This window comes from Limulus polyphemus, unplaced genomic scaffold, assembly GCF_000517525.1.
Source record: "Limulus polyphemus unplaced genomic scaffold, Limulus_polyphemus-2.1.2 Scaffold4319, whole genome shotgun sequence".
Lineage (NCBI taxonomy): Eukaryota > Metazoa > Arthropoda > Merostomata > Xiphosura > Limulidae > Limulus > Limulus polyphemus.
Genome location: NW_013669929.1, coordinates 63,402 through 74,154, shown reverse-complemented (window position 1 = coordinate 74,154; position 10,753 = coordinate 63,402). Strand labels below are relative to the sequence as shown.

The window sequence follows — 10,753 nt, the reverse complement described above, 5'->3', positions numbered from 1 at the left end:
GTTTATGTATACTGTTCTTTATCAATGTAGATCCTGACTGGCTCGACACTGTCAGTTTTCATGTGTGGATGGGTAGCATTCTTTACTGTAGGTGTCTGCGACTTTTTGGCGATAAATTTCAACAAAAACTATAAACATCACACAGTCCACTTGTTTTAAAATAATATAATAAAACCAGTCAAATGTATTTATAAATATTAGTTACACTGCTGGTTATCACAGATATATCCAGAGGTATAAATAATTGTCTCTTTTTCGTCAAAGTCCACACAGGCTGGTTGAGTTACTTTATAACACAATTGACAAACCAAATAATTTATTCTCTACTCTGTTATTACAGTACAATTTGTGATATCCTTACTTTAAAAATAGCTAAAATATGCTCTTTATGTTTTCATCACAATCATGCAATCTAGGTCTAACTAACTCTATAATTAGCTATGTCTTTCTATATTACTCAAAATACATATTATATGCATATTTATAGCCTGACACTACACACTATGAGATATTATGATACAATAATACTCAATAAATACAACGAAAAAAAGTTAGAAGGTTCTATTAACTTGACACAATAATACAACAAGCACTAATTCACAACAATTGAATTACACAATGTAGGATTCGTACACAGTTACATAAATATACTATCACTTCTTAAAATAACTAAATTTAACACTCACACTATACTTAAACCACCTAAACCATAAAATCGCATTAACTTAAACAGTCGTATATATCTAACACTAGTACCACTAGCATTGATTACTTCTACTTTGCTTAATTTCCCTACAATCATTTCAGCATCCAACTGGATAACTAACTGTTCAGTTGCAAAACAACACCAATAATTTACTTCTTGCTGGGCATATAAGCCAATGCTGCCTGTTTTGTGAATAGGAAATAATGCATTGCATGCATGGCATCTATGACCATGCTACATAGCACTGACACATTAGACTTCATCCGTATTAAAATACGAAACACCACTTGTGTTGATAGAGGTACTATTATTCTCACTGCTACATACACTCGTGCAGTTCATTGCCCACTCCTTGCAAACCAGTGTGGTTACATTACAGTGCCAAGTTAGGTCTATCCTGATGCAGTAATATACCTGGGTAGTATCACCAATTGGCGTAATTGCCACTATATCTGCTGCTGATGCAGGCTTCTTCCTAGTCACTGACATGCTTGAAGTTACCACTTCAAAGTGTGTCACGATGGGCACTGCTTCCATGAAGGAGAGGATGTCCCTTACTCCATAGTGCTGTCACATAAGCGCATTTAGGATTCCTTCAATAAACTTATCAACCAGGATATCTTCCTGATCAGCAGATGGCATTGCTGGGTATACCTATTTGTTCAATTGGTGCACTTCATCCTACATATATGGCAAGTTGTTCAGTGCTGATCCTCTTCTGAGGTTGAATCAGTGATGTAGCTTATATACAACTGTCTTTCAGTCATTCTGCTGCTCCTCATCCATGTGTTCAATAATGTCAAGAACAGACTGTTTGAGCTAAAGACCAGATGTTGAACAGTCTATTCCCTAGTCCACCCATTCTAGGCAGTGACCTGCCTGAAATGCTTTAGGAACAGGTCTAGGTCCTCTTTACCATCCCTTTCCATATCGGGTATGCGATCTGTTTGGTCTCACTCACAGAGGCCTGTGTAGCTAGCCAAAGCCCCTCTCTCACAAGGTCCCACTGATGTTATCAGCTCTGGATGGAAGCTGCTTATAGGAACTCCAACACCCAGGATGGTAGGCGTTTCCTGATTCAGTATAATGAACTACTCGGGGTGGCTTGCCATATAGCCCTGCATGAAACCAGTTACCATGAGCAGCCATTGAGATTACATGAACCCTTTCAGTTGTGAAAGGTAAATAACATCATGGTTCACAGCCTTCACTTGGTGCATTTTATCTCACCTACGAAGAAAACAACTCTAATTGAGGAAGATCATCCATCAACAGCATGTCCAGCTTTTCTTCTTTAGTTACGGAGTGGTTTGGACAAGAGTTGGGGTAAGGGTGTTCTGGCAACAGTACAGGAGTTATGTAGAAACTTCCCCACATGGTCTCGAGCTCACCAGGCTCCATTCCACTTCAACTACCCTAGTCATTCACACTTCCCTTCTGCCGAAATCGATTCTCAGAAATATGCTTTGCTCCAGATGTGAGCAAATTACAGAGTTTACAGATGCTAGCTGACTTATGTCATGGACCTTCAAATCATGGGTAAAGTGCTATATCAGGGAGAGGACTTCTCCTTGACTTAACAATGTTTTTCTGCAGCTGTCTCTCGCTCTTCTAAACTCTCCTTCTTGATCATAAGAACTTCTATGTTCAAAATAACCTATTCTAACAATAAAAGTAGTACTTTAAACTCGAATGAACTCAAAATATTAAGCAAGAATGTTAAATAAAACATTATTCAATCTACTGCTGTTTTCTACTAACATTGACCCTCAATTGAAGTTAATCACATTTATCAACTAGGCTCATTCTGCCAGCCACCACCCAAGTACATATAGTCCTGTCATGATTAGTATGATACAGTTACCATAGATATTAGGTATCATTTCAAACACTATTATTTTGTGATGGACAAGATATAATACACATTATTTGTGTTTGAATTTTACTTTTTTGTTCAATTCCTTATTTTTCACTATTCTCAACCAAGATTAAATAGCTAACCAATGTTAAGCTCAACCATTCAAAACCAATGCATGTTTTTCATTTTAGTTGTTGTACATGATGATACCAGGATAACCTGATGAAACATTGGAACCATACAGACAGAGTATACTCTGCTTATCGGAAAATAAAGAAGTTTTTTTAGTTATACTAACAAATTATTTCTTTCATCATTTAGGTTTTAACGTTAGATCACTAAGTTTTTGTTCAGTACTCACTATAGAATGTTGTTTCTACCAGAAAGGTAATTTAACCTTATGTGCACATGGTACGGCATTTTATGGAGTTCCATTCATTATGGTACTATGTATTTGATGTCAGAGTTCTCTTATCTTCATTTTACTCCACATTACTGACTTAGCGACAGTTCATGGTACAGAAGAGTAAATACCATATACAATATACAGGGATACTGACCAAAAACTGTAGATATGCATTTCGGAGACCTTATAAGTTAATCAAATGTAATATGCAAACTGTAGGATGGACTAAAGATTTTTTTCTTTTTGCACGTACTTCACTTTGCACTCTGACTTGTCAGAGTCAGAGTCACACTGACATCATTAGTTCAAAAACATTTCTTCAGTTCCTGTACGTTCCAGTATTTTGTGTACAACAGACTTTTACATTTCATGTAGATAACTTAGTAAACTCACTGTTTTTTAGAATTTCGCACAAAGCTACATGAGGGCTATCTGCGTCAGTCATCCCTAATTTATCAGTGAAAGGCAGTTAGTCATCACCATCCAATGCCAACTCTTAGGCTACTCTTTTACCAACGTGTAGTGGGTATAAACTACACATTGTAACGCCCCCACGGCTGAAAGGGCGAGTATGTTTGGTGTGATGGGGATTCGAACCTGCGCCCTAACCACCAAGACACGCCAACACTCAGGAGTGGATATGATTGAATAAAACAAGTAGTGTTAAAAGTATCATGTCTGACGACAAATATCTATAGTAACGTGTGCGTGTGCTGTGTGGAACGTTTTAAAAACATCATTAAACTATTTAAAAATGAAATCAAGAGCAGGGAAATAGTGAATATGCACTGCCGAGGGAAAAGTATTTGGGGAATGAACTTGTCATCCCTCAAAGCCCCATCTCTGACAGCAATGTTTATGTGTTAATGTTTTTTGCGTTAATTTCATCATGTAACTTAGAGTTACGGTACTATTACCTTGTTGGATTTTAATACATGCTCCTAACGCCCACGTTTTAAAAGCGTCACTAGATCCGACATATATTGCTAGATATTTTGATTAGATCATTCAGTTCAACGTGTCTTTTGTATTAGAGGTGTTTGGTGGATATCGCGTGTTGTGTAATAGGTTTAACCCACTTATATTTAATCTTGCAGTCATTGAGACGCCACACACCACCATCAGATTCGTTCAAAACTCTCATCACCTAACCTCGTACATATTGTTACGACAGTGGAGGCCACGTGACCCTAGTAACACGTCACGCGCTTCTAGAAAATTCATGTCCCTTCTTGAAGCCTCGAGAGGTTGCTAGATGCGGTATTCTTGTATATATAAGACCGCCAAGAAGTGACGGCAACAAGGTAGTGTAATTGAACTGCAGACAGAGATAGAGACATGCTGTTGGGTCGAGCGCGTGTGTCGTTCGTTGTGAATTATAGCGTTTGTCTAAGCTATAGCGTGATCTTGGAAATTAAGTGAATTTCAAAGTTGTATTCAGAAAGAATAAACCAGTTTTAATTAAGAAAGGACTTGTATCCCTTAAGTTTCTTCGGAAAGAATTTTTACGGAAAATTAACTAACGACCAGAGACGTAACAATATGTAGTTTAGGCAGGCCCATAACTGTTTTAAATACTTTAAACACATTACACTGCCTTTAGATTTTATATACTTTGTGCATTAAAACGCAAAATATCACAAAAATGTTTTACTCAAACAAAACGACGTGAAAAACTTAGAAAGTTCTATTAACATAACGACAGCAGAAGTCACATGACGTTGGTAGCACGTGATGAGTGTCTAGAAGATTCTCGAAGAGGCTACGCAGGTTCTATTATCGTATATAAGTGCGCTAGACAAAGGAGACAAGAGAGAGGGAGAGTGGGGAACCAAGGATAGCAGTTACGGTTGGTGGGAACCGAGGATAGCAGATACAGGGATTGGAACTATAGTTGCTGACAGGCGGAGATGGAGACGGACAATTAAGTCAAGCGCTGTAGTAAAGTGAGTGAATTGTTGTGAATTATAGCGTGTGTTTAAGTTAAAGTAACTGTGGAAATTAAGTGTATTGCAAAGTTGTATTGAGGAAGAATAAACTAGTTTTGTTTAAGAAAGGACTTGTAACGCAGGAAAATTAACAAACGAACAAAGAGAGATGTAACACCTACAATCATTTCAGTATCACACTGGATAACTAACTGTTCAGTTGCACGCGCACACATTACTCTCTTACACATATAGATACTTGTCATCAGACATGATACTTTTAACACTACTTAATTTATCCAATCATATCCGTCGACGAGGACTAACATCGTCTGGGGGTTAGGGCTCTCGACTCGCAATATGCGGGTCGCGGGTTGAATCCCCATCACACGGCCGAACATACTCGCCTTTTTAGCCATGGGGGCGTTACAATGTGACGGTCAATCGCACTATTCGTTGGTAAGAGAGTAGCCAAAGAGTTGGCAGTGGGTGGTGTTGACTAGCTGCTTTCTCTCTAGTCTATCATTGCTAAATTAGGTACGACTAGGGCAGATAGCCCTCCTGTAGCTTTGCGTGAAATTCCTAACAAATCGAATCCTTTGCCGACAATGCGTTTTGCCCAATACAGAGCTCATCAGGTCGGCTGAGATACAACATTATTTATATAAATCATTTGTTACAAAAACAGTTATTATGAGTCTAAATAAAAATATAGTGTTAAAACTATAATATGCTTGATACCAATGTCAGGTGATAAGTATAATTAATTTGTATTGCTATGTCACACGCATGCGCACTAATATCGAAAGGGTGAGATTTGGATAATACGGAATATAGTGGCATAGCGGCGATTTAGATAAAATGTTATGTTTCTTCGAAATATATAGAGTTTCGTGGTAAAATCTGACGTAAGGCAGCTGTTATTTTACGAAACATCGCTTTTAATATCAAGAAAGGGTAATAGAAAGAACTCTTGAAACTGTGACAAATTTTGGGTATTTTTTACTTTTTAACATTAAACGTGTGGTATGTACTTTACATTTTAATTTTTAGGGTCCGAATATGTATCTAGAACTAGAAGAAGTAGAAAAATGTAAGCAACGTCGCTTAGGTGAGTTTATGATCTTTTAACAACAAACTTGTAGTCTTTTATTAATTATTCATGCTACGACTACTGTACCGCATCATATTTGCTAAGTATATTTTAAAAAATAATTAATAATTTTCAAATATATTTAGCAAATTTGATGCGGTACAATAGTCGTAGCATGAATATATATTATAAGAATATATTCTCACCACTTTCAGTACATCTACAAGTACTGAAAGTATGTCTAGGTTTTGAAAAGTGTGCTTAACAAAATTTACATTTGGATTGTGTAACTTGTTTTATTAAATTCATAAACTATTAAGTAAAGTAGAAAACAATCCCAAGATAAATACAGTATTTCATCAGTTGAATTATTGGTTATTCACTTTTTACGTTCATAAAAGGTAAAAGAAATTTACAATTACACGAAAACAAATATTTCAATTACTTGCATTTTATAAAAATAACAAAAATATCCTTTGGCCATTACTGGCATTAGGAACGTAGTTCTCTAATTGAAACGAGTAATTTAAGCAACATCTTATCATCACTTTACACTGAGCAAGATAAATTTTGGATCATTAAGCTTTTCGTCATATGTTCCTGCAAGTAGCTTAATTATAATTTGCAAACCATTGGTGAAATTGATATTTTCATAAAGCAAAACTGTAACTTGCTAAGCTGTAAACATGAAACTGTTTTGTAATGTCCTTCTAATTGTAACATGCTACACTTCCAAATTTGGAATTATGACACTTGTGTGCAGCAGTGCCATGGTTGTAATTTTACTTTTATGATGGCTGGATATCTGATTAATTAATACAAGTTTAGAGATGTCTCTTTAATGATGTGATGAGGTATCTGCAGTACTGAATTACCAATCTGTTGGAATTATAATTCTGCCAATCAATGTCAGGTCTTTTGTTGGCCCTAATTCAATTTTGGTGGAGATAAATGCTTGTCTCTTCCTGCATGTAATGTTACTGCCTACATTGAGCAAGAAACTATTGTGAAAATAAACTAGCCAACTGATTCTCAAAACCTTATTTTCAAATAAAACTGGTACTGCTCTAGAAATGGATTTCACATTCACCAGATGCAATGGAAGAGTTGGGAGATACTTTGGTAACAAAATGTGGAACATTCTCCAGAGCTCAGTTTAGAAACGTATACAGGCATTTGTTGGCATTATGGGTTCCACATACACCATTTAAGTTGATGTATACATTCTGGAACTTCTAAATTTTGATATCTGGGATCCATGTTTAACTTTTGAGATCTAAGTGCCAATTTTTTAGGTTATACTTGGTCATTCCTTGAAAATTCACATTTAGTCTGTCAGGGAAAATATTAGCTCATTTATTTTTGGCCTTTCTGAAGGATATGAGCAGTAGTAACTCAATAATGGTAACTTCATAACTGATCAAGATTGTATACAACTTACTTGCAAAGCACATGGAAAAATTTATAGTTCTGAAGCAGATAAAGAAACTTTGGACAAACTTAGTGACACTGATTACTAATTTTAGTAACAGTATAACATATTTTCTTTGACTTACAGGATATTGAAGTATGAAAAAAATCATTAAAGTTAGGATTGTCTGCAGACATAAGTGCTTTTGTGATGTCAGTGCCGTTTTTTACAATATTTTGGTAAATGAAGAATCAGTGTTTAACTTTAAGAATTTTTGTTGCTGTTGATAATTCTGATTAGTTGGTCTTATTGGTAATAGATTGATTACCAGTTAACATATGTTTTTTTTTTAGTATATAGTAGGCTTTTAAGAGGCTCAAAATATTTCCTATTTCCAATTTGAAATACTTTTTTTCCAAAAATAATATAAATCCAAGTAAATTTGATATGCTTTTTTATTCACATGAATTTAGCTGATTAAAAGGATACAGATAAACTATATATATTTATAGATTAGGAAACCTTATTTAATGACGATCTTTAGTTGTTTCTTCTGGGTATATATATATATATATATACACACACACATATATATATTTGTCACAGATTATCATTACAAATTTGTTTTATTAAATGTTTTTCTCTTCATGAAAGGTTCTGTTCCTAAACTTTTAGATTTATGTATCGCTATTATGCTGTAGATTATTTGTTCATTAGGATACCCTTCAATAGAAAGTTTATGAAATAAAGTGTTTTACTTGTAGGCTTTCTCCAGAAAAACAAGAATGTACTTAAATGAAGATAACCAGTTGCTGATATACATATTAAAACCAAAAACAAGTTCACAGGCTTTTGATATAGAAGGTAAGTAAAGGAATACTAAAAGAAGGTAATGAATGACTTCTGACTTTCTATAAGTATCAGATAGAAAATGAATTGATTAGTTAATTAACATAATAACCTGCTTACCTGAAATAAAAAAAAAATGCTGTTCATATGCTTTGTGAGTTCAACTAACGTGCATTTAATTACTGTACTACCAAGAGATTTTGGATAGCATGCCTGAGAATGGGGTAGAGCTGGGTGATTTAATTGATTGATTGATATGATAAATTACATATGAGCAGTCATTACATGGATTAATGTCATGTAAACTAACTGTTTAATTAAAATCATGATTCAATTGATTAAACAAAGTTAGTGTTTCTGATTATTCCAACAATCAGTTAATCAAAATGTTACTATTATTTTTGATGGTTGTTAAGCAGAAAGCTACATAATTGGATGTCTATGCTCTCCTCAATCTTAGCCTTTTAGATTGTTTTTTTTACTTCAATTTTGTGCAGCTGGCGGTAATTTTTTTGGGTGGGTGAGTCATGATTCGAGGGTTTGAGTTCAATCCCATTGCTATTAAACTTGATTGTCCTGTGTTTGTTTTGGCAAAACTACTAAGACTATTTTCCACTGTCACTAATTTTGAACTGCTTACTAAAACGAAGGCAGTTATGGCAACACTTGCTGCTAACTTCTGTCTTTTTTTGAACTACTGACCAGAGGAAAGGTATCTGCCACCAATTTTTATTTTACTCATGCATACCATGGTTTGAAGAACATTGTACTAATTGATTAATTGAAAGTAATTGGTTAGTAGGGCTGTCAAGTAATCGATTATCAAATACTACTACTTACCCAGCTCTTGAAGGGGATGTCATGTTTTGTTGTTAGGCCTCTCTTTGTATTAGGAATGGTGTTAAACACAGTTTGAACTGTTTAACGTGGGCCTTGACAAATATTTTCATATCTGTGAGCCAGCCCAAAATGTTAAGAGCCAGGTGTGCCTAACCTAACTTAACTGCTGTTTATACCGAGAAATGGGGGCTATATATATATTTATTTACTTTCACAGCAACAAATGCATGCTAATGATCACATGATTTTAACAACCGCTTGATAGTATTGCCTGGCTAACTACTGCCTTCTGTCCTGTCTGAGTGTAAACATGTGCATTGATTGGTTGAATTGAGAGAAAGAAAAAAAACAAAATGGTGTGAAATTAGTAACGTATTGTGCAACCACACCATTAAAATCCTAGAAACAAAGCTTGATTTAAGACTCAAAAAATGTGAAAATAGTTTTGGACTTCAAAGAGTCCAGAACTGTTAGAGAGTCGAGTTCTGTTTAGCACAGCCCTATGCACGATTAAAATGGGAGAAAATACTAAGTGCCATGATGTCATTTTTAGTCACCATGACGACCTGGTGCCTGGGATTTGTTGATGCCTGCTTTAACTTGTCAGCAAATGTAGGTACATATGTGGTAAAATAGTGTGGTGAAAAAGCTCCAGGTGTACTAAAATTGTAGGGTTTATCTGAGATGATGTTCCAATATTTAGAGTGATTTTAAATTGCATTTGCCTGGGAACTGCCTGGCTAAGTCAAATTCTGGAGGCTGTTTACCTCAAACTATTGCTATAAATGATGTGTATATTGCAAAGTATATTATTATGCTCAAAAAAGGTATGGTCCATTCCCATTGAACTGCAGGACAGTATTGTCTAAAACCCAATAAAACATTTATAATTCTTTTAACTTGCGTGGACTAAATCTAAGCCAGTTAAAACATGTAAACACCATACATACATCTACTTAGAATGGTATGTTAAATTTGTTATATAAACTAAGTTAATTTCTAGTTTTGAAAATAAGCATTCATTATCAAGAAAATAATATACTTAAAACACACATCTTCAAAAAATGTTGTTGTTGAAGTATGTTGATTGATTACAGGCTTCATATTTCCAGTTATCAAATTTTCTTGACTTTTTAATTTTTCTTCATCTTCAGCTCGACTTACTATCATAAAGGTCTCATTGGTGCTGAAAACTTTACAGTTTATTACAACATGTACATTACTACATCAGTACAGAACCATAGTAAATATTGTTCTGTTTGATCAGACAAGAAAAGTTTCATCTAAACCTTGCTTTACTGCATCAACACTCGTTTTTGATGTAGCTGAACATAAGTTTTAAGAAAATCAATGAATCTTAGATAAAAGTTTCATCTAAACCTTGCTTTACTGCATCAACACTCGTTTCTGATGTAGCTGAACACAAGTTGTAAGAAAATCAATGAATCTTAGTTGTCTTCAAGGATCCTGATCCACTCTTGCAGAGGCAATGTTATAGCTAGTTTGTCTTCAAGGATCCTGATCCACTCTTGCTTTGTGCAGAGGCAATGTTATAGCTAGTTTGTCTTCAAGGATCCTGATCCACTCTTGCTTTGTGCAGAGACAATGTTATAGCTAATTCGATGACGAGGAACCCACTTTGAGACTAATAATGGACTGGAG

The 10,753-nt window shown here is 35.1% G+C and overlaps 1 protein-coding gene across 1 annotated transcript in view; it reads left to right on the top strand.

The window, feature by feature from the left end:
• Positions 1–5,740: 5,740 nt before the first annotated feature.
• Positions 5,741–10,753, top strand: part of LOC106470954 (transcriptional regulator ATRX-like) — a 44,894-nt gene continuing 39,881 nt past the window's right edge. The window contains exons 1-2 of the mRNA XM_022399594.1: positions 5,741–6,009; positions 8,167–8,266. The gene's annotated coding sequence lies outside the window, so the exon portion shown is untranslated. The remainder of the gene's footprint in view (positions 6,010–8,166; positions 8,267–10,753) is intronic.